Source organism: Polyergus mexicanus, unplaced genomic scaffold (genome assembly GCF_030449975.1).
Source record: "Polyergus mexicanus isolate NDT 795.1 unplaced genomic scaffold, iyPolMexi1.0 SCAF_8, whole genome shotgun sequence".
In the NCBI taxonomy this organism is placed as follows: Eukaryota; Metazoa; Arthropoda; class Insecta; order Hymenoptera; family Formicidae; genus Polyergus; species Polyergus mexicanus.
Genome location: NW_027223328.1, coordinates 3,758,664 through 3,783,330, shown reverse-complemented (window position 1 = coordinate 3,783,330; position 24,667 = coordinate 3,758,664). Strand labels below are relative to the sequence as shown.

At 33.2% G+C, this 24,667-nt stretch overlaps 1 protein-coding gene across 6 annotated transcripts in view; it reads right to left on the bottom strand.

Annotated features, from left to right (window-relative positions):
* LOC138935648 (insulin receptor) overlaps window positions 1–24,667 on the bottom strand; it is a 90,677-nt gene that overhangs the window by 27,422 nt on the left and 38,588 nt on the right. For 4 of the 6 annotated variants that reach the window (XM_070300384.1, XM_070300382.1, XM_070300383.1 and 1 more), the window contains one exon: window positions 1,212–1,616. The exons of 1 other annotated variant lie outside the window; for it this stretch is intronic. The gene's annotated coding sequence lies outside the window, so the exon portion shown is untranslated. Of the gene's footprint in view, window positions 1–1,181; window positions 1,617–24,667 lie in introns of all 6 variants that reach the window. One more of the 6 variants, XM_070300385.1, reaches the window with a different exon arrangement.

The following is a 24,667-nucleotide window of genomic DNA, read 5'->3' as shown; positions in this document are numbered from 1 at the left end:
GCTCTGGACGGCCTTCTGGCATTGATGATGACATTGTGCATGCCTTAGTGGAAAGAAACCCAAGCATTACAACTGAGGATATTGCTGAGAGGCTGAATATCGATAATTCAACCACTTTTCGTCATTTAAAAAAGCTTGGATACATTTCCAAGCTTGATACGTGGGTGCCGCATCTTCCACCACGACAATGCTAGGCCACACGTCGCTCAACAGACGCTGCGAAAACTGCAGGAGTCGCAATGGGAAATTCTGCAGCACCCGCCATATTCTCCAGATATTGCGCCTTCAGATTTTTATCTGTTCCGATCTTTGCAGAATAGTTTAAACGGCAAGAATCTCAATTCCGAGGAAGCTGTCGAAAACCACGTTACAAACTTTTTTCAAGAAAAACCAAGTTCTTTCTTCAAAAATGGAACCGACAAGCTTATAGATGGTTGGAAAACCATTGTAGAAAAGAATGGAGACTATATAATTGATTAATAAAAGTGTTATCTCTAAAATATAATCTATTGAAGTTTATATTTAAATCGGGCACGAACTTATGCAATCACCCAATATATACAATAGTAAATTGTATTAATATATTTTTATAATATATATTTGGCTATTGTATTTAAATTCACTTTATATCGCTGACATTTTAACTCGTAATAAAAGATAAAATGAGAATGACATGCAATGAATAAAATATTATATGTATTAATATATATAAAAGAAAAAAATGTTAGCCTTTTATATCGCGCGCGATCATATTTATATCATACGGAAGAGAATAAGCGTGAAGGAATAAACGTTTGCGAGTTCCGTAGTAATTGATCCTTTTAACTCGAGAGAGAAAGGGGGAAGATAGAGAATATTTAATTAGAATTAAATGTTCAGACAATTTAAAGTGTCAGCAAGAAAATTTTGTTTGCGCGATGCTACTTCCGTGTTTAACTTATACTTTCTCTGAAATTGGCAATAAAACGCAAATCTAGAGAATATCTACAAAATGTAAAAAGAAAGAAATGTATCTCTTATTCGTAAGATTATTCTATAATTATATTCGAGAGAGAAGGCTTGTTTTTAAAACTATGGCATATTTAGTATCTTCCCAAGAGATGCGCAATTAAGCGGCATTCTCGATTCTCTTTCAGATATACAATATATACACAAATGCTAAGTCAATGCTAAATACGCACAATGGAACCATTATTTCCAGTCTCGTGTACCTGCGGATTAAACGATTGAACGGTCGAGAGCTTGCAGCAGCCGCGAGAAAAATACTCCCGAGTTATTCCGCGCTCCTGGTTCTCCTCCTCCCTCGTGTAATCGATCGATCGTCCCAGCGTTTGTCCCAGGCTCGCGTAACCCTCTTCGATTCTCTCTCCCCGTGCGGACACGGGGTTGCTCGCTCACTCCGGGTGACCGGATTTCAAACGTTACGCCTTTCTTCCGGTTGAAAAATCGAAAATCCTCAGGAATTCGCACGAGTCCTCTCGATCGCGTAGCACGTAGAGAAATGAATGCGCGAGCGAAATGTTTCGGGCTGCCCCGACTGACGCCTTCAGAGTACCTTCTTATTGAAGACGAAGTACTTTTTAGCCTTCATAATTGCGCTGTCGCGCCGAAATTATCTGTCGAACAAAAATCGTAGCGTAACGTTTAACGCAAGACTGTAAGAAATTTAAATTGTTCTTATAATTTATAGATAAAATAAATTATCATTTAGGAGAAAGAAATCGCAATTTAAAGTTTAAATGGTCGCGATTCTGTGAAAAACATAATTAAGAAAAAAATTACGTAAAAGATACAATTTAGATTTATATTATAAAAATCTTTGGGTACTTTTGGCGTTTTAGAATAATTATTCTGTTTTAGAAAATAGCGGGATCTTGTCCACTGCAATAATAAATACAATCTGAGCCAATAATTGTTTTATGATAATAATAATTATTATTATTGTTTTATAATAATTATATACAGATTTTTCTTTTTATAATAATTATATAGAAATTAATATTTAAAAGTTCATAAAAAAAGTTAGATACATTTTTGCATCAGATAAATATATTTGTGTTTTTCTGATTATTAATTAAAAAAATTTCCTCCTATAATCTATTTATAATCGGCTAAATGTATATATTTCCTCATAATTTTTAACACAAATATTTCTAAATTTAATATAAGTGCCTATATATATATATATATCCTAGTGATCTTAACGTAGCGAGCTCTTTACGTATATTTCCTATGCTTAATTTAATTAATTAAATTTGTATAAGATATTTGAGAGAGAATATTTAAGCGTATATCCGTTAATTAAGACTATATAAAATCATACCGATCTTCTAAACTAATTCGCAAATTGATATGACAATGCTAAATCCAACTAAAGACTCTCGATATAATTTTTATACTGTTTTGCGCGGCACATTTTGCTACGAATAAATATATGAATTTTAATTGACAAATATTTAAATAGAAATGAAAATATTATTTATCACTTTTGTTTAATCAGACAATGAAAAATGAATGTATTTAAAGTTTAATTAAAATACAATACAAAGGCACAAGTTTCTTTGAAAATAATAAGGTCTAATAAGCAAAATAAAATCATAATTAAATTTAGACGAACGCATGCCCGTGTTCGTGCGAATATAATTGGAATAAAACTAATTAGTAATTACAATAGCGTAATATAACTATGATATAACTAATTATAACCAATTCTGATATAGATATATAATTATAACATTCTCGTATCTTCATTGGCAGCTCTAATGAAACAATTAAAATTGCTAATGAAACGTAATCTCTATAGAAATTCATTACATCGGAAATAAATATAAATATAATAAAATATGTATACATTTTAATCAAATGTATATTGATATAAGAAATTCTTATCTTAATTTGAATTTTTTAATGTATTATTTCATAATTTTATTATCCTAACATATTCCGAACCTTAACACCTTTATATCTGTATGTAAAAAACTAATAACTACCAGAATCCATATCTATTTACGAAATTATTGTTTCGTAAATCTCGAGTAAAAATCTCATTAATTCAATCATCTATAGATTAGCATTATCATTTTTTTATTATAAATATATAATAAAAAGAGCATCTCACAAATCGAGCGATGTGTCGATTTTTTCTAAAACTAATTTATTAATTGAATATAATTATATCGTAAAAGAGAAGAGAGGGGGGGGGGAGAAAGAGAGAAAAAGAGAGAGGAAGGAAAATAAAGTTTAATTTTAAAAATTCATTTTTGCAAAAATCCAATCCGATACCTGCGATTACAAAAAGCATATCGCTGCGTAAAATATAGTATTATATGTAAATATTTATTCGCGATTTGTTCATAATTTTATTGCAAGTAGATGCATTTATACATTATTGCTCCGTATTTAATTAGACCAAAATAAATCGATTCGCTTTGAATGTCTCGGGCACTTAAGCGTGTTTGCTAATTAAAACTAGGCAAATTTGTTCTCATTCGAGATTTTACTAAAAGTTCTTTTCGCCAGGAAACCAACGAAAAGCTGAAAAAGAAGCGTGCGTGTGCATTTTGCTCCATAAAAATATAATCATAGCAGATGTAATAATGGAACTGTCTGATAAAGTTGAGGGCTTAAGTTTTATTAACTAATTTACATACAAAGTGATTCTAAAATAAGCTAAAGACACGATATGCTGCTTTGATGAGACTTTGACAAGATCATAAACTTCAAAGACGATCTTTCCCTATCGTCCTTAATTATCTTTTGTCTCGAACGATCCTTCAATTTTCATCATTAAGTCTTTGAAAACAATTTAAGCCTCGAACTGTAAGATACTGTTAAAATGAAGTCTATATTTAAACTTAAACCAAGAATAATATTTTGTTACATAATCTCGCAAAGCTTAATTGGCGAAAAGTCTTTCATTTTCTGCTGTTATTCTAGCATAAAGATAATAGATGCTTGTCGTATTACCGTTAAAGAAGCTTATCCGTTTCTCGAAAAAAAATGAGTACATTTTCTAGATTTTTTGCAGCGCAACGACTTGATGAAAACTTTATAATTTTTTACAATATTAATACAATATTGTTAAGTACTTTAATAAAAATTTTCAACTTAAAAAAAAATTTTTTTTTTTGACATTATGCGAATTTTTGCAGATTTATATTTTCATGCACGCCGTGCATGAAAATCCGAATTATGTTCGACGAATTAACTTCAAATTTTGCATACGAGTTTCTAATAAGATTCCGCATCTATTAACGAAGCCTTTTTAAATTCGATTCCTTTTTTTTTTGTTGTTAAAAACAAGAAAAATGGATGTCTTTTTTAAAAAAAGACAATACTTTTTTCAACATGCTACCATTTTTTTATTTTTTTAATTTAAAAAAAAAACCGCTTGGATAACAGATAACTATTAATATCTTTAATAAAATCTGCATTTTTGTTTTCGGATATGATAAACGGATGTCTTCATACACATTGTGCATCTATAATTGAAGGAACTCTGCAAATATTCGCATAACTAAAAAAAAAATCTTAGCTGAAAATTTTTATTTAAGAATTTAATAATATTGTATTAATATCGTAAAAAAAAAAAAAATCTAGAAAATGTATTCATTTTTCGAAGGTTCAAGCGGATTTGCCCTCTTGAGAAAAATCGATTTTAAATCAATTAAAAGGAGTGCGATGGATAAAGTTCGACCACTTGATTTGGAATAACTCAATAAATCCCAGATTGTGGACTTAATTAATTTTCCTTATTTATCGTACCTTTCATCTACTTTTTCTTCCTCTAAGCCGTCCATTGCACGGTAACATCATATATCTAACATCTTGGATTACGACGTCAGCAAAGAGGAAATTCGCACGTGCTGAGTTTTCTGAATTTATGTCTGAGAAACCGTTGGTCCAATTTTGGTTCCCAGTATAAAGCTGGCTTTACGAGAAAATAACCATAATTCCTTTGTTATATCAACATCAATTTGGAACTGCGTTTATAACGCTGGTTTCCACACTTTCCACAAGCATTTTGACGGTGACTTTCGCATTTTCGTCGCCTCGCTGCATTTTATTAGCACACTTTATGAAACCTAAGTGAGATTTCCCTAAGCACAAGTTATTTGCATAAGCTTTACGTGAGAATAATATATATTAGTCGTATATTTCTGTCGTCGTAAGTTAAGGCAGTTGACATATACATCAGCATTCTATACCTAAGCCATCTTGACGTTACGACATCAAGAGCATAGAGAGACCGCAGTTTGGAAGTTATTTCGGATTTTAGAGAGCTTCGACAGCTGCTGTCATTATTCGCGATTTTACGCAATATTCCGTCGAATCCGCGACGAGGTTTATGCCAGGTTTCGAAAGTTCGTTTGATTGAAGTGACGGGGCTCCGTCGACAAGAAATGATTTACGCCAACATAAAGACGTCAGAGCGAATCTCGTCTCTGACGTCATAATCCAATACCAGTTTATGTAGATAGATAACCTCTATTAAGGTAGCAAGACCAAATCAGCAGAATCAAACTAGACCTATCAGATTATTTAGTACCCATTTTGTACTAATTTGTAATAATAATTTTGTACCTCGTGCCATTTCCAAAAAAATCTACCAAAAAATCGCTACCATCAAATTAAGTTAGCAAGACCAAACTGTACTTTACTCTTGAGCTTAATAGGACTAAATTCAATTGGGGGTTGTTTTAAGCATAAGGGCTAAATATATCGAGTTTATTTAGGTGGTACAAATTAGTACAAATTCAGCCATTTAAATTTCTGATTTTATTTTTATCTTTTCGTTTTGTTTTAGTTTCGTCCTGCTAGCTTAATTTAATGGTATCAGAGCCACAATTTTTTTGGAAATGACACGAGGTACAAAATTATTATTAGTGGTACAAATTAGTACAAAATGGGTACTAAATAATCTGATACGTCCAGTTTAATTCTGTTGATTTGGTCCTGCTAGCTTATTAGAGATAGATAGATACGTATGTAGGTGGGGACCCTTAACGTAAATTCTCGTTTAAAATCAGCGAGCTCTTATCTTGATATCTATTGAAGATAACAGTACCACTGATAAATAACGATTGAAGTAAAAAGAAGATAACAAGATAGGGAGGCAACAAGGATAGGGGAATCCCGGCGCGATGCCATCGTACTCAGTCGATTAAAAGCCGGATTCACGTAGACACGAGAACTTATTCCACGATAAATAATATACTTGGGAAGTGGAAGAATGTAAGTCTGTAAACTTTTTTTTTTCTTCTTTTCCAAAGGGGAGAATCTCGGAATTATGAAAACTGCAATTGTCATGATAAGTACATGGGCAATAAATCTTGACAGTTCTAGATTTAGCGTGTTCCAAGGTAATATACATTCCCGCTGCGTTCGTTTAAATAAATGATCTGCGCTTTAAAAGAATACAAAATCATTCGTGTAAAATTATAGCAATTCTTCTAGCGTGAAAACTTGAAGCGTTAATCTTCACCTAATCATATCCGAGAGATCTACTTCAGTCGCGTTTCGTTTATTTCACTTTATAGTCTTGAATTATTCTTATATAAATGAGGAAATCAAATAATGATAACGAGTCTATAATTACAACTTTATCATAATTGATTAGTTCTATTTAGATATGCCGAAACAAATAATACGATAAAAATACATCCTTTTACCTTTCTTTCTGGACTTGTAAAAAAAGGAAAGAAAAAAGTTATACTCTTAATCACGAATCTAAATGAAACCAAACGAGTGTTAAATGAGAGAGAAATCATCTAAAACAATTGAGCCTATCTTTTCGATTACAACGATTATACTGTCAAGATCGACACTCCGCGGCGGATTCTCCCATATCGTTTTTTCTTAGATTGCAGAATCCCAACATCGTCATGTCAGTTTTTTTCCTTTTCTCGTGTTCTCTTCGTTTTAAATACGAGCGGACGAATGAAGAGGGACGTTTCAGCTGCACGATGAAATTCCGCAGCGAAGCAACAAAGTAGACAACTTCGTTGGCGATCCCGGGGGCGCGAAAGATTAATGGAGGGAGGGGGGGACTGTAGTTTGTAATGTGTTTTGCACGAATTGGGTACGAATACTTGGAATATGTATATCGAATAGATCGCATATTTTTGTACAGCTGGGTCGGCCGATCGGTGAAGTTAAAAGAAGTAGTCTGCCGCCGCCGCTGCTACTTGTCGGTGCCACTTTGTGGCATCCCAAAGAGAGAGGACTGGCGTACAACCGGATTTGCGAGAAGCGTGACGGGCGAATAGCTTCGGATAGTTTACGATATAAGAAATGTGTTTTTGGAGCCTCATATTTCACGCGCGTGAAACTTAAACGCGCGCGCTTATGCGTATCTATTATTATTTATGGTTTGTTTAATCATTATATTCATTTACCAATGTCTCGCGAGTAGTGAACGTTCTCAAGAGACAAGAATTAAATATATCGAATGAATAAAATAATATTTACTTTCTTTTTTTATATTATTTTTCTAAGCTTTGCTCTTCTCCCCGTGCGTACGACGTATAAATCATTTTTGTAATTATTTTTATGTATTTTTATGTTACAATATTAATATATTATCATTAATTGTAATTTCTCTCATATTAATTTTATATATTAATTTAATATATTAATTTTATTTGTATATAAATTGCTACATTTCTGCGGAAACAGGTTTGTTTGTGCCAAGCGCGAGTTTGAATCGTTAATACTTTCTCCAGAGAATTAAAAGAAATAATTAGAAATAAAAAATAATTAAAAATAAAAAGATACTTCTTTTTTTTTTCTAGAGAATTAAAAAAAATAATCGAAATAATTATTCGGCTCCTCTACTCTATCATAAATGAAGAGAGCAAACGCGAAAGTTCTCAGCCCAATATTATCGCAATGCACATTCATCAATTCATCTCAGCTTACTACATTGTTAAGGATGTTTGTTGCTTCGAAACGCACGCACGCACCACATTTATATTTAAGTATACTTAGCGCATGCACGCGGTTGACGCGAATGGGTTGAACATACAGGACTGCTTGACGAGCAGGGAACGACGGAGCGAAAAAATACCAATAACGGAAAGGAACCGACCGGAAGTTGCGCTGTTGCCAACAACAAGATCGGCTTCAACGCCGCCCGCACATTCGATGATAAATAACGGCACTCTCGCACTTGCTACAATACTATCGATATTCTCTCTCTCTCTCTCTCTCTTTCTTCTTTTTACGTCTCCTGGCATTCGCTCATTTTTCCTCCTTCCTCTCCTTCTTTTCATTTCCTTCTTCCCCCTCCCCCTCCCCCCCCCCGATCCCCCTCACTTTCGTCTATCTTTCTTCAATTACTGACGATTTTTCGCTCGACAGCTGCTTAACATTCCTTTCTTTCTTTATCCTAATGGAGAACACGGGACCCACGGCTATATACTTCATGCTTATTTTTTCTGCCCACTTAGATATGGCGCGATTAATAATGGGGCCTGCGCTTGCTTACAGTGTTGCAGCGGTTTCGACGCAGGTCGTTTTATTCGTGCGATCGTTGTTACTATGTTGCACAGCGAGTGCTGGCGCAAAACCAGTTTTTAATCCCCGTTCTATGGTAAGTTATGGCTGTCCGGTTCGTCTACTACTTTGTTAAATATAACGCGCGGATATTTTCACGCGCGCCCAAGGAATACTCGGCGTTACCCGTTAACTCGTGTACCTTGGAAGCATGATATTTCGCGCGTTATGGGGTGTATAAATATCAATACATCAATTTTATATCGTATTATGTGATCTAATATGCAGAGATGGTGACGGCCATATCCATCGATAATATCGTAATACCTTGTCCTGCATATCGATAAGGGAATTTCGGTGCGCTATACAATCCATGAAGTTCAAGAAAGTCTCAAGAACTTTGCTCAAACTCTCAGATCCATAACCGTCCTTCATATACGATGGCTAAAAAGGGACAATTTTTTTTTTTTTGGCGAATTAAAATAATCTCCTAAAGATAAGACGAACTTGCGAAAATTCTTCAAAATTTGTTAAACGTAAAAAAAAAATGAAGAATATTATAAGTGTTTTTTTTTGCACTCGAGAAAATGTAATATGTAACAAGCTAATAGGAACAAAAATCAATCTTCTTCGAGAATTTCAATTACGCCGAACTTCCCTTGTACTCTCCTTGCAACGATATAATATCTTTAATAAGGTAAGTGTAGCATTAAGACTTAAATATCGCCATAATTTCACCCCGATTATCTTCGCTGAAGTTCTATGCTTTCAAATATCGAGAAGTATCCGGTGCTTTATCTAATTGAAAGAACTTTCTTTATTCGCGTCTCCTTTTGCATGTTCATGATCCCTTTTTCGCGCTTGTCTTTCGATTCATCGTACGTTCATCAGCTCCTTCGCAACGAATTTCTTTTGTTCCTCGACAAAGACGGCTTTCGAAGTAGAGAATTCTGCATTGTAACAAATGCGCTTCACCCGACTGTTGCCTGAAAAGAAAGGACCTCAGGGACGTACAGAGAGCTGGTGGTGCCCCAGAGCGAGCACAATGTAGTTAAACTCCCTTTCACATATAGTACATTTTCTCTGGAATTGAATAAATCCACAGTGTACACTGTGTGTCTCAGATCCTTCCTACTTAAAAATATAAACTAGAAGAATATATTTTTCCATTCGCAACAAATTAAACTAAGTTTATCGTATTTATTGATGTATTATTTTGTCCCACCCAGCGCCCTAAAAAAAAAAAAAAAAATCTTTGGTATTTGTTTGAAATTAATGATGGATTTATAAATGAGGAAATTAATGAGGAATAATATCGCTAGTCTCGTCAATTCAGTTTCAATGAAAAAATATTTGCAACTAGCGATTAACATTAGAAAAGTCGAGTCGCCTAAAGCTGAAGTAAAGGGAACACGTCTACACTGCCAAAGCAAATCAACGATTACGAAAAATACATATTATATTTTTTATCGTTTTAATAAAAGCGGGAGCAAAATAAATTAGCCGCCCTTGCGGCACTCCCGTATGCTGACATTCAAAGGCATGCATCTGCGTTCCCCCGTTTCCCCGCTATTCCCCTAGTCGCTAACATCTCTGGAAAGACCCCCCCACCTCCTTGCAACTTTGTAGCCGCCATGACGGCCACATCATGGTTTCATAATGGTCGCTGAAGTTACGTGAAGATCAATAATATTGAGATGACGATTGTGGACAATGTTGATGACACCATAATAATCGATGACCATAGCCGCCATCGACATTTCATTGTTCGCGATCTCTTTCCTGAATTATTTTTAAGTTTGTAAAAAAAAAAAAAAAAAAAAAATGTATCTAGTAATATAATGATATAGTTTGATCTTATTTTTTCATATTAATATGAGCTTTCAAAAAAATTCTACCATAATATATAATAATAATAATAATAAAAAAAGTCTAAATAATTATATATTTATGAATAAAAAAAATATTATTAACAGAAAAATATGAAAGAGAAAATATACGAGTTTGTTTTTATACATCAATATTATAATCATTTGAGCCATATCGTCTGAAAAGGAAAATATAATTTTCTTTCAATTTTATCAAGAACAATTTATATGATATTAACATACAGCGATAACAGGAATAAAAATTTTGAAAACATCTAACTCACGGGTTTATATACAATATATTTACATTGTAGTTTTTTAATGACTATGATCGAAATTAAAAAAGGATGCCGGGTTAAGCAAATCTCGAATGTTTTCTTAAAAAGAAAAAAAAGAAAAAAAAATGGTAGAAACAAAAAACGCTATTTTTCATCAACGCGCGCTAATTAAAATCGTAATCCGCGTATATAATTTGTAATTTCCAGAGAATCCCTTGGAAAAGAATACGCGCAATATATACGTTTCTAAAACTCACAAATACCTGCCACTCCACGAGATTAAGCTTTGGTTCTTTTAAATGTCTTCATTTCCGTTGCACTTTTTAGTTTCCACCGGTCATTTTAATCACGGCCTGTTATTTCCCTCTGCCTTTCGGTGACGATTTGTAAAATTTATAAAACGTCTCATTAAAATACACTTCATTGGATCGTTGATTCATTAATTTGAATTATTAATGCGATAATGGGATATATTTACATGCAGTTTTTTTTTTCCATATTATAGTTTTCTCAATAAAGTTGCAGACTCGATTTGACGTTTTTCCGCGAAAATTCGATTGGAGATCAACCATTCATCACTCGTTTTTAATTTTCGATATTAACACGTCGGGCGCTATATCGCCACTGGTGGAACATTCGTCTCTTTCTGCGAGAGAGCTCGTGTATCCATGCACTGGGACATATATGCATTTTGCCTTCAGCGACGCGTGGCCATTCGTGTGATACGTTGATATTTATATAGAGCTGTACAAGTTATATACGGATTTTATATCAATCAAACGCGCGTGTTCTCTCGATGCAACCTCAATTACTCCCAATAGAATGATTTCTCCTCACGATATTATATTTATAAATAATTCCTTGTTTATAAAAACATACAAATGTGAGAAACATATTTTGAGCTTGTATTATTATATCCAATCGTTTTAAAGATCTCTTTTATATAAATATCGAAGGTATTATATAATAATACTTAACAATTCTTTTTATATTTTTATTAGGTGTACAACTTTGCTTCCGCCGTTTTCCTATAGATGGCTTTAGCGGTAAGTAGTGGTCGAAATAAATAGATCATAGACGTCATGCGATAAACTTGGGCATCTGTCAACATAACCTCATAGAAACATTAGTCGATTCGTGTCTGCGTCATAAAGTTATTCTCGATTGAAAATGTCAGTTTACGAGCCAAATTCTCGTCATTTGCGGGAGGTTTTAATTTTCTGCTTCAATACGAAGAAATCTGCGGCTGAGGCTCATCGAATGCTCTCAAATACTTATGGTGAAGCCGCTATTAGCGAAAGAACGTGTCGTGAGTGGTTTCAACGCTTCAAGAACGGTGATTTTCACGTTCGAAGACCGGCATAGCGGTGGAAGAGAGAAGGTTTTCGAAGATGCAGAATTGGAGCCATTACTTAATGAAGACTCGAGTCAAAGTCAAAAAGAATTGGCACGATCATTGGGAGTGGACAATACTTTGAATGATAAATGTATAACCGGTTTTTTACAATAAAGCCTCGAATTTCGGGAAAAGAACGACGGAAGCAAAGTTGTACACCTAATAACAGAAAATTATTATTTGCACACAAATTTCGTCGACTTTAAGGCGCAGAAGATTAAAAAAAAAAAAAAAACTGCGACAAAATATACGCAATTAATAAAACAAGTACGAAAGTAAAATAATGTTGTAAAGGTCTCCGCATTCGGTTCTTAAATCATGTTGCAACAAAATTTTCTATTATATGTTTGAATTCTGTGATTCACCCTTTCTCTTCTTTAAGTGATTCGATTACGACTGTACTCTGTAGAACGGGTATCGAAATGACTTTCGTATTACACAGGCAAAAGCCATTATGGTACTGAAATTTATCCAACCTAAGCGGGAAGCAGGATAGAAGATGAAATAATTCCATCTGGCTACATGCAAATATTTTTTTTTCTTTTTTCTTAGGAATATTTTGTTTAAATATTTAATTAATCTGAGATTTAAATTTGCAAAAATGATTGTACGCATGTACTTATATCCTCTGTAGTGATCAAACAATTAATCTGATTAAAACAACCTCCCTGTATATATATATATAAAAGATTTGGGTATATATCACTTCGTGAAACTTTGCATGGATTTGAAGGCATTAAAATGCCAGTCATTTTTACAAATTCATGAAGGAATTTCAAATAGTCGGGATTCGTGAAGCTCGGAGGTAAAAACGGACAAGCCTTTCCGACATCTTGATTATATACATATATTCATTGTGTTTTTGATTTAATATATTTTGGCATACATATTCATATGTGCGCGGATGTGTATGTACGTAGCCTAAATTAAACGAATACAAAATTAAACGAAGAATCAATAGAATTCTGTTTCCTATTAAAAGTTTAATAAGATAATATTATTAATATTAAAAACGCATACTTTTGATAGAATTATAATTAGTTTTAATGAAAATAATTCTACAATTCCAAATCGAATAATCTTTTTTCTCGTACTTTTGATCTCAATTTCCAATCTAATATCTGCTTTCATGCTTTAATCACTTTAGACTCTCTTTTCGAAGGGTTGATTTGAAACTATTTAATTTATAATTCTATCGAAAAAAAAAAAGCTCCTGTTTTATACCTCCAAGTGGGAAAATAATTCGTTTATTGCCTATTCAAGGAATTACAAAGTAGAAATTCAAAATTACCAGGAAAATTAAACTTTATCGAAATCCTCTAGAATCTATAAACGTAAGCAAAATGAGGTTGGAAATGGAAGCAAAATTTCAACTTGGCTCGTTCCATCTTTGAATATTGTACGGACGAGCTCATTCTCTCGTCGATTTTACGTCATAGTATGGATTTCGAGCAACATTGTACATTTAATTCGAATGCTCGCGAACAATGAACAAAGTAGCTGTCCATTTGAAACGTATCTGCACGTTGAAGTATCGAATAAAGTTCCGACTTGCTCATCCATCTCTTGTAGGTTGCAAATCTAACTTTCGCGAATTCTACTTGTAAATTACGGAGGAAACTAATTTCAAGACTGTTGCCAACGAATTTGAGATGCTCGCAAATCTGGAACTCTTATCTTCGATTAACATCCTCGGATCAAAGTTTCCTGTAATCTGTTTTAAGGAAATTAATTTAATTTGTTAAGCGTTACTTCCAACGATGCTTGGAAATAACGCTTAACAAATTAAAAGTGAACGTTTTAAAAGGTAGAAAGATAAAGGTGAAGTTATCTAAGAGAACGATTTCCGAATAATCTCGTTGCACAAAGAAAGAGAAAACTTCCTTTCTTTTTACCTAAACGCGGCTCGCTTGCAATGAGATTAAAGATTGTAACGCTTGGCTGCAACCGAGATGCTCCTTTAATATCGTAAGGTTTGTTTTCAACGGCGAGAACGTTATGGATGAAAACTTGGATCAAAGATTTTATCCCGATTGGAAAATTAATTGACACTCCTTTTCCGCTGTTTAATAGGAGAAGTTAAATTGTACTTCAAATATATATATATTGGAATTCCCCTAATAAAACAACGCTTTCAGATTCCGTGTAACTAACGCTCGACGTGAGAAAATCGATGGAGCTTTTGTTTGTCGCGCAAACAATCTCATGCGCAAAATAAACGTATAAAGCCGATCAACGAACATTCGGCGATACACAAAATGCGTGACTCGTCTAGTTGATAATTTCAAAGCGATATCAGTGCATTCTATATTTCATTGCTTAAAAAATCTGAAGAATCATTCCGTTTAAATTATGAATGTGTGAATAGTATTTAAAAAAATATATTTAAGACTATATAAGATGATTTAGGATTAAACTGACAAACTTCAGGTGGTTATAAAGGACATCAAAACTAGCTATCAATTTTGTCAATAAATCCGTGTCCGCGAATGAATCGTTTAGAAATTAGAAAATCAAGGACTAACAAGGGCAAAAATCTTTAAAAAAAAAAAAATTATTTTTCAAAATTTTATTAATGTGATTAAATAGAGGTGCTTTTACCATGAAAACTATTGTATGAAGCATTTTTTGATATCTCGAATAATTTTCGAAATATATCGAGAAAAGTAAAAAGTCGTTCTACATATGAGGGGTGATTTCACCCCTAGAATCGTTTTTGGACCGCAACTGGGAATTTCTATATTCATCTATTTACGCTCCCTACGTGTATATAAAGTTTCATTAAAATCAGAATTTTCGGAGTCGCGAGGTTTCTCTTGTTAGTCTTTGACCCTCTAATGCCAAAACGGCTTACTTGCGGACACGGTTTTATTAGGAAAATTGGCTTGTTTTAGCGTCCTTTATAACCATTTGAAGTTTTTTAGTCTGAAATTCTGGGATACCCATATATCTCTCCATGTATTTAAAATCTATTAAAAATTTTAATCTGCGATAAGTACAAAAGAAATTTTGATACGAGTCAAAATCTGTTGTACGCGTGATAATTCACACTGTCCGCTATATACGAAAATTAAAGGAGGGGCGACACCGTACACAGTATCGTTCCGGTATCGATTAGCACAATGTATACACGCGTACGTGTGTATATTGTACGAAATGTCGCATTTCCCGCGCACTTTTCTCGTTAAAAACTACACGTGAACTTCAGGAAGCCTGTAGGGAGTGGCCCGATTATAGTAGCCGGTGCGAAACAAGAAAACTCGTTTAACCGTTGCACCAATGTAACAAACCCGTTTTGGGAACAAGTTCGAAACGATTCCGTACGCTGGTTTAGGCTTACGGTGCACCCCGATAAATCAACGCGCGCGACGTGATACTTGTTGAAAGCAGCACGTGTGCGTGTTTACGATTATCGCGAGTAGAATTACAGTTCGGCCCATAATTGATCGATGGCTTAGGGGTTTAGGGAATTAATTAATAATCTATCTCGGGGCGAATTAACCCCAGAGATAATTGGATGGAAAATGAGATGGCCGACTTTAATCTAATCATTTCTACTCTTCACCTATTCGCCATAAGAACGGGGAACCGTCCCGTTTTCTGTTTTCGCTATTACGAACGATTCTTTTTTTTTTAACATCGTTTTTTTTCTGCCTTATTGGATCGTTTAATTAAACGAGAATAAATTGAGGTGGTATCCGCGATGGTTATTGATAATAATCGTTTTGATAATGGCCATTCGTTGATTAATCATTAAGGATGAGCATTTTGTGGCCCTTTAAAATTTTTTCTCCTTTTAATTATTTCATTAATTATCTCGGATAGTGTAACAAAACTCAAACGCATCATCGTATGTCAGTTAATAAGCGAGATTCTGCTTCAGAAAATTATCACCATTCGTGAACTTTATGCATCAGAGGGCTCATTTTAGAGATGTATTTATTTATCCTCTAAAAAAAGAAGTAGAAGAAGAAGAAGAAGAAGAAGAAAAATATCGCATGTTTTTATAATCTTCTTTAACCTCCGAAATTAAATATAATGTCAAATTTTTAGTTTTAGTTTTTCGGAATTTCGATAATCATTATTAAACATTCTTTTTCTTATTATAAACATCTTGCAGAGTAAAAGAAAAGCACATCGAAGGCTACCTAATTTAAAAAAAAAAATTACAAAATAATTACACAAGTATAAATTTACAAAAATTATAGACAAAAATTGCAGAGAGTATGGAGAATATTGAAGTTATCGGGCCCTCACATTTATCGTGAGCTTAATATTATCAATAAATTGATAAATGTTACGTTAGAACGCGGGAGAGAAAATCCATTCATTTGAGAAACTATTCGTAAAATATAATAAAAACATTTAGATATATACATGTCGTAATTAAAGACCGTAATACATTGTGTCGGACAAAAAATTATGTGCCACGAGGCATGTGTGAGCCGACATGCGAAGAGAAGAGGCAACGCTTCGATGAAGTTACCTCTCTCACGAGATATATTTAGGCCTATCGGACAATTCACGCAACATGCAACAAGCGGAAGCGCAACGGCATAATTTTTTTAATTGATACATAGACGATGTCGTGTTCCCGGACGTCATTTAAAGCGTGGGATTAAATAGGCGGAATATGCGATGAGAAAAAAAAACAAGCTTGCGAGAGAAGGAGGTACATACATGGACAGAGATAAACAATCTTTGCTGTCCGATCATGAATTTTCGCCTCCTCAATTCCAACGCGGGAAAGAAGACTTTCTCGGTATAAATCGAGAGAACAATTATTTCATGCAAATCAGATCAGTTGTAATTTTTGTTAGAATGTTAAAAGATGAGGGGAGGGGGGGTGGGGGGGGGGGGAGACGACAATTTCTTTTTTTCAATCTAACATTTATTTTGATAGTATAAACACGCACAATTAGATCATCCTTTTTTGAAATTATTTAATCTATAATTTTTCCAAAAATCTCTTTTAAAAATTTTCAAACGAAAAACTTCGTCTGCCTGTTTGAAATACAAAGTAGGAAGCAAATTTTTTTTACATGAATTAAATTTATCGAAATCCTCTACAATCCATAAACGAGAAGAAATGGAGGTTGAAAGTAGAAGCGATATGAATAGTCACTTAAATTTCCAATATTAAGTTTGTAAAAGTACTGAAAAGAGCTGAACGACTTGCATAAAATGAGCATCTTTTTTTTTTTTAATTCGCATAATACTTTTTCGTTCTTTTATTATCAAAAATTGCAGTAAAGCGTTTATAATTATGATGAAGGTTCTCGTGTTCTATTTTATTCTTTAAATAGGCTGTGAATGAAGAGTTTTCTATATTTAGAGATTTAAAGGCTTTAAATAAAACTAAATATTGTAGTTTCAAAAGAAAATAATTTGTCTAAAGTACTGTAATAGATGTTGGATTGAAAATGGAGATAAAAAAAAATTTCGGCTCGTATTGTGTATACTACAAACTCGCAAAATATGCCTCGACTATTTTTAATAAATTTCCATAAGAGAATTCTCTGATCTTTTAAAATATAAAAAAGATTCCCTGAGAGCATCGCTGATTTTTCGAATGGACACTGTCTCGTGTCCATTGTCATTGATATAACGATGCATCCCTTATATATATCTGGTCATTCTAAAAAAAAAAAAAAAAAATGAAAAATATATACGGTTTCGATTTTTCATTTTTTTTTAGAATGGCCAAATATATATAAGGGATGCATTGTTATATCAATGACAATAGACACGAGACAGTGTCCATTCAAAAAATCAGCGAAACTCTCAGGGAATTTTTTTTATATTTCAAAAGATCAGAGAATTCTCTCTCTTATGGAAATTTATTAAAAATAGTCGAGACATATTTTGCGAGTTTGTTTATATATATATATATATATATATATATCGAGAATAAAGTATCGATAAAAATCAAAAAGATCTATCGATTTTTCAACTTCTCGATACCAAGAAAATATTGACAACCTAAAATATCGGCCACTTTCATTCCTTCGAATTTCGCTGATACTGGAAACACTGACGTTGCTAAAGTCGTGCAACGATTAAAGCAGCACGGAGTTAAATTCGCTTGCATCGATCTCGTCGCATTGCGATGCACATACGCTCGCATTTTTATTCGACCGAATAAAAATAAATCCCGACGCGAAGTCACCGGGGCAACGCGCGATTCTGTTACCGTACATCGAGGGAGAAAAAAAAAAAAAAAAAACACTTGCTCATGTATAAACGTTCGCGTACAAAAGGCAGGGAGCGGCTCGGATAGAGTCGGAGATGGAGTTTACGGTATTTCGATAAGAATGCCGTATCGAGAGCGCTTTACTTTTGACGCGAGAAGTGTCTCTGACGTCGATATTCGACTCGGTATCCCTCATGCGTACAATTGATGTGCCACAAAAAAGGACAATATGGTAAAAAATTCTCAAGATTTATAGATTTATTTACGTAAAAAAAAAATATATATATATATATATATATATATTCGCGACTTCAAGAGTAAAAAATACATAAGAAAAGTTGTTTAACACGCATAAAAATGTGAGAAGCGAACAAGTCATTAATTCTACATGTCATATGCTTTTTATCGCGTACAAATCGTAAATCTAATCATCTTTCCATCGTCGTGTTTTACGCGTTCATATGCACGCACGTGTGGTCGCTACTTTATCATTCGCTTCCGTTAAACGATCCTCTTTATTCTCGGCACGTCGACAACAGCGCTTATTGTTAGACGTATCAATTAATAAATCGCACTCAGCTGAACCTACGATACAGAGAGAGAGAGAGAGAGAGAGAGAGAGAGAGAGAGAGAGAGAGAGAGAGAGAGAGAGAGAGAGAGAGAGAGAGAGAGAGAGAGAGAGAGAGAGAGAGAGAGAGAGAGAGAGAGAGAGAGAGAGAGAGAGCGATACCGTGACTGTAATGCCAATAACCGCTCAGATGTACCGTGATAAAAGCCGATGAGATCCGGTCGATGATTCTCGGTGCAGCTTTTATAACGGATCCGGGAATTGGATCGAGTTTCTCATGTCACTCAAACTGGCTGATACTGCTTGGTATCCGCGATCTTTTTAATAGTTTTGCCTTACCCACAAAGTTGCAACGAAGTTTCCTGGTCTTTACTTCACATTCGATGCCCACCGCAACGGTGGACTTTTTGCTGCTCTCCCTCGTCTTACTTTCATAACTCTCGGTATATTTGTAGAACCGCATATTAATCAGACAGTTGATTTAAATGCACGACTGCCTTTGATGTATCGAAACATATTGCAAACAAGTTGGGGCAACATTTCGTGCCAATCAATTGTCTTTGGAAAAATGTAATAATATTAATTTTAGATTAGAATAAGAAAACTTTGTTGAGTTCCGTATAGTTATCAGCGAATTATGTAAACGAAGTTGTGGAACCGTGCAAGCGTGTCAGTCGTATTTTTTACATGCAATTTTTATTATTTTTTTTTTTTTATACTGTACACGCAAGCGAACGTTAATCATGATATTTTTATCAAGCATATAAATGCTTGGCAAATCTAACTTTCGACCTTATTTCTAAGCAACTATTACAAAAGTATATCCGCGGACGATATATATTTAAGAATACAAGTTCTATTATTTTTTTCTGTGCGAAACCTGAGCGCAATTATCTTAACGGTTTAGAAATTATTTAAGTGTAAAGTTAGATTATTGATTCTTATGGAAAATCGCGTATCGTAGCAGTTATTGACAAATTTGAGAAGGAAAAAAGATTTGCCAACGAAATAAAAATTTTCGCATATATTAAGAAAGTTCTAATAAATTTTTATGTAAAACTTGATTTTTTTTTATAGATCCACTTATTTATTTAAAAGTTATTTATTAAAAATGATATGTCTCTCTCTTTCTACAAATTACTCGTTCTTTTTTGTTGTTTCTTGCAGCTGATTTCAGGGGGGGGGGGGGGAGGGTATTCACGATTAAAAGTTTTTGGAAAAATATTCATAACAGGAAAATAATAAAAATAAAATAATAATTAGGAAAAATATTAATTATAAATATAAATAAGTAAAATACTAATTATAAATATAAATAACTATTTTATTTTTACAAAGGCGTCAAAAATCATATTATTTTGTGGTACTTTAATCATTTTTATAATCCCGATTTATTTATTTGATTTTTCAAATTTAAATTTTGATAATTTTTTGCTATTATTGCACAGCCAAAACATCCTCTCTCTCACAAATGATTCCAGATGCAAATTCTTCGTATTACTCGAAACGTAAAACATGTACAAATTTCCGAGATACTCCTCTATTCGTATACGAATTGGTTTTTCCTTTCGCTTCTTAAAAGTACAACGAAATGAAATTCCTCTTCTTTTCCACAGGATGCAAGAGAGCTGCTTTCTCGCGAGAATTACAAACTTATACATCTCCGAGAGAAGTTCTTTCTCCTCTTTCCTCGATTTTCTACCATGTGCCATGATGTAGCGCAAGATTAACAACATGTCAGATCCCATCTTGGGGGAGTCACTTTTCCCATGATATTCTTCAGAGATTACCGGGGAATTTGCTATCTCGTATAAAAGAAGCTGAAGTCGCCACATTTCTCTAGCCAATTCGCATTGCCCTTCTTGAACATTCCTATGCAATCTTGAAATTGTCCCTTTCCCTTCTACCCCGCCCGTCGATCCTGTTATCCGTGCGAAATGCAACAACCCCGATTAATGCGTGTCATGATGCTGATTTATCATCTTGCTTAACTCCATATGTAAATTCAATTATCGAAAAAATTTATGATTGCAATATAAATTTATGATTGAAATATAGATAAACTATATAGATATACAGGGTGTCCCATTTTAATCTCCTCAGGCAAATATCTCAAAAACCAAGCCCGGAAGAGAAAAATGTCTCAGACAAAAGTTGTTTGGTTTCGAGGGGGCCATAAGATAGTGACAATGATTTGACCTTGGAAAATCATTTGAAGGTCATGTGAAGGTCAACTTTAAAATCTTAAATGGAAACCCCCATTTTTTATTTAGTATTCTTGTAGCTGCCATCGAGAGCTTTCCAAAACACTATAATAAAGTATTTTTTTATTAAGTACTTTTTGAGTTATTTTATATTTTAATCTGACATATTTTGATATAAAAAATTAAATATCTCGTAAAATATTTAGTTTTTGATAATCTTACCGTAATACTTCTATGTACAGAATAATGAGACAAATCAATTAGTATAAAAAAGAAATTGTTTTTAAGAAAATTATTTACAATGTATTTTTTTAAACAATTATTTGGTTTTTTTTTTGGCACTAATAAATATTCCATGCAAAAGTTGTAGAGCTCCAAGTGGCACGTTAATGGCACATCAACTCAAAAAGTACTTAATAAAAAAATACTTTATTATAATGTTTTGAAAAGCTCTCGAGGTAAGCTACAAGAATATGTAATGAAGAAGAGAGGGATCCATTTAAAAAATTCAAAGTGATTTTTATGTGACCTTGTGACTATTCAAGATCATACTAATATTATTATATAATGTGCCACTTGGAGCTCTACAACTTTTGCATGGAACATTTTTCACAAAAATGCATTGTTTCCTTAAAAAACTACTGATACGGGCGCTCTGTTACACTCTATATATATATATATATATATAATTTTAAAACGAGGAAAAAATTCGGCGCGTCGAGTCAAAATAAATGCGTGTAACTGATACGAAAACAATTTTGCGGAATAACCGGAAACGCCGTTAGCACATAGATTGTCGCATTTGCATATTCTATCATCATACATGTACAAAAGTTCTATCCGTGAGCAGTTTCTAGCGGATGCAATAGGAATAGAGAGTAACATATTTGTGTCCCCCGGGATCAGGCAAACGGTTATGTACTTTAATAGTGTTCAAAAATCCCGTTTATTCTTTACACGTCGGAATAGAATAAATATGAGTTCTATCCACGAACGTGTTTCGTGATGTCCCCTTTTTTTGCTTGTTTATTTCTAAAATATTATTTTACATTTCTGACTTTTTTTTTTTTTTCCAAAAAAATCACACCTTTTTTAGGTTCATCCCATTACTCGAACACAACAGCTATAAATTTGGTAAATATAATCATAAATAATTTTTTATGCACACAAAATCTTGACATAAAAATATTTCTACATATAGAATAAATGTTAAAAATAAGTATCTTTGCTCGTGCTATTAGTATTATAATATTTTATTTTATAAAATATTTATAATTGATATAACAATTAATTTTCATATTTATATTTTATTTTAAAAACAATTTATTAATTTAAATAAAAAAATCAAGAGATCACACACAGATGCCACGCAAATGTCTAAATAATAAAGTTTCCAGAGAGGCTGCTTTTTAAGTAGAGAAAATCGATTATAGTTTAATATTAAATAATTATATCGCAATAATTAGAATTAAAGATTAAACGATAATCTTCGTTGTTTTGAAGATATATTCGATTATAAAAAAAAATTGTTATTTTTATAAGCAATTATTTGGTCATCGGATTCTTTTGCTCGACATTCTTACTAGCAACATATCGCACGTTGTTTTCAAGAATTTAAATCTTATCGTATTTCATCGAATCGATCAAAAGTATACTCACAAAAGGACGTGATTCAATTGTTTCCGAAAAAAATTTTCCGTTTTCGCTTTTACTATATTAAAAGTTTTCAAGACTCGAGGTCTCAAAGGGACTCTCAGGTAGTAAAATGCGCATTCCAGCAGCCTTCTGTTCATCGAATGTTGCGCAAAGAGATAACTAACTTCCAATCGAAATGGTCAGGATTTAGCTTTAACCGAGGAATAAGCCACTAACTAAAATTGTATACATCTCAATAATCCTCAATTATTTTCCACGCTATTTTTGATTTAATACTCTGTGCCATTTCATAATGATATAGTGAAGAAAAGAGAAGGAAGTATCTCTATATTTATTGCCTTATAATACTAAAGCAATGCCTAGTAATGCCCAATAAAATCAAAGCAATGCTTAGTAATGCCCACTAAAACCAAAGCAATGCCTAGTAATGCCCAGAGTTTGTACACGATGCCCTTTTATTAGTGGTTTTGCCCTTCGACTTTAATATTGACAGTGTATAAAAAGTATAAATATTCAATATCAAATAACTTATACGTTGAAACATTCGTGAATATCTAACGTGGTGAGATAAAAACACATACACACACATATTTATATAATTGCGCTATTTGATCTCCTTCAGAAAAAAACATAAAATAAATAGTTTTAAGATTCCTTCAAATCCAGAGAAATGTGTCAAAAATTGGCTATGAACAATTTTTATGCAAATCTGCCGTTTTTCGATATCATCACCGTCCGATTTGAATATCTTTACCTTGAATTCGGTAACCTAGAAAGCCCCAAAATAATAATATTCAGATAAATTCAATAAATCTTTTGATATAAAAACTCGTCTTTTTTTTTTTTCGTCACTCAAAAGAGATTAATTACAATGAACAATATTAATCCGAGAAAATTTATTAAAAGACAAGATGCGCGTGTACAGAGATATTTACACTGTGTTTCGCATTTATGGATGGATTTTCTCCAAAATTATGCTAATTTTTCAGGGGTGGCTATTATGCGTTTTTTTTTTTTAGTTTTACACCCCGCACACTATAATCCACGGATCAATTTTCTCGAAATTAGTATCAATATTCTGCTAATTTTTCAGGGATGGCTACCATGTGATTTTGACTGATACGCATAAACACTGAACTATATATAATGTTAAATTGGTTTTTAAATTGCTATGTCGCAAAAAGGAATGAGATTGTTAGTTTTGATCCGAAGAAGTCGTGCACAGAGGAGGTTTTCAGTGGGTGAAAGTTCCACATTATTTCACCACACTTGGTGACGGGGTGTATATAACGTATTTTTCCCTCTCTTGCAAAGAAAAAGGTATTTTCGCGCCTAGCGCGGGGGCTTAAAGCTAGTAAAGAGATATTTAATTAAACATAAAATTGTACTCTCATGTGTGTGCACTTATCCCGCTTTATTTACGTTTTATGAGCTTTAATAAGCTTGCGATTAAAATTAATATCCCTCATAATCAGATAAATTAAGATTATTACGAAGCGCGTAATTAGATAACTTAAGGATTATACAGAATTCACTTAAAATATCCAATAATTCGTTTTATTTCTTTGCATAAAAAAGAAAGAGGGAGAAAAAGAAAGAAATCTATATATTGAATTTGAATATATATGGTTAGAATAATAGGAAATCGTACTTGTTATAAAAAAAATTTATGCCATAGTATTTCACCGCAAATTTCAGTAGGGACCCAAGCTTTACGAGTGTCAGACCGCAAATGTCTGATTAAGAGAAGTTTTTATGATGTAGATCCATTGTTCGCTATGAGCGCATATTGTTTTTTTTAACCGCAACGGACGGAGATACTCCAAGCTCTTAGGATGAGAGATTTAAAACGGCAGACATGGTTAAAAAAAAAAAAAAAAAAAAAAAAAAAAAAAAAAAAAAACGAACTGCGAAGAAGTAAAAATTCAATTCTCGGTTCGGTCTCTCGTCACGATATTTCCTTCTCGGATTACGCTAATTGCGCGATCGGGTATATCGTGTGATAATG